This window comes from Pyxicephalus adspersus, chromosome 6 (assembly GCF_032062135.1).
Source record: "Pyxicephalus adspersus chromosome 6, UCB_Pads_2.0, whole genome shotgun sequence".
NCBI classification, from domain to species: domain Eukaryota; kingdom Metazoa; phylum Chordata; class Amphibia; order Anura; family Pyxicephalidae; genus Pyxicephalus; species Pyxicephalus adspersus.
The window spans coordinates 107833898-107834845 of NC_092863.1; positions in this window are offsets into that span (position 1 = coordinate 107833898).

The following is a 948-nucleotide window of genomic DNA, read 5'->3' on the forward strand; positions in this document are numbered from 1 at the left end:
TTGATAATGACATAATGAAGGAATTGCCCACACCGGCCCATGAAATAACCTTTGAGTCATGTGACCCATTTTTTGCCCCTGAAATGAAGTGATTGTGTAATAAAGGATTTAGTTCCTCACATTTTATGGAATCTTTTTGTACAACCCACTGAATTAAAGCTGAAAGTCTGCAGGTCAACGACATCTGAGTTGTTTCATTTATAATAATTGTGGTAATGTACAGAACCAAAATTAGAAGAAAAGTTATCTCTGCCCAAATATTTATGGCCCTCACTGTAAATGCAGCCGCAATACCTCTCTCAGAGTAAGTCATGTGGCTTGCGTCAGGATTCACAGGATTTTTCCCACGCTGCATTCATTCATGAGCAGCCAGCGAGACTTACACTGTGTTCCTGGAAGGTGAATCTCTATCGGGGAACACATACTACCGGGCTGCAACAGCAATCAGGGGAGCAGAGCTGCTCCGCTCCCGATTGGTCTTGCAGGTCCCAAAAATTCGGTCTCGCTGGCAAATATACAAAAGCCGTTCTCGTCTACATGTTTAGTAAGTGAGAGCGCCCCAATTCGCCGCGAGACAGAATTTAATAAATTTGCACGCTCATCCCCAGTTATCAGACTGGAGAGGGAATAGAGCCAGCAGAGGGTGCAGGGTGAATGATACATTGTAACAGATAATTGTGAACCATAAGAGTACAATAAACAATGTGGCAAACAGTCCATGAGAGCCGGTCCTGTAATATGGGTTGTAGTGAGGTTTATAAGCTTGTTGAGTTCCAGGAGTGGGGGATGATTTAGTCACAGAGATGGCTTGGTGAGATAGCGGGTCAGAATGGCAGCAGCAGAGGATGTGTCGCAGTCCAGGAGGATTGTAGAGTGTAATAATGTGTTGAGTCCTGTTCCAATTCCTGCTTCTATTCCCTGGATCAGGGGTCTGCAACCTGCGGCTCT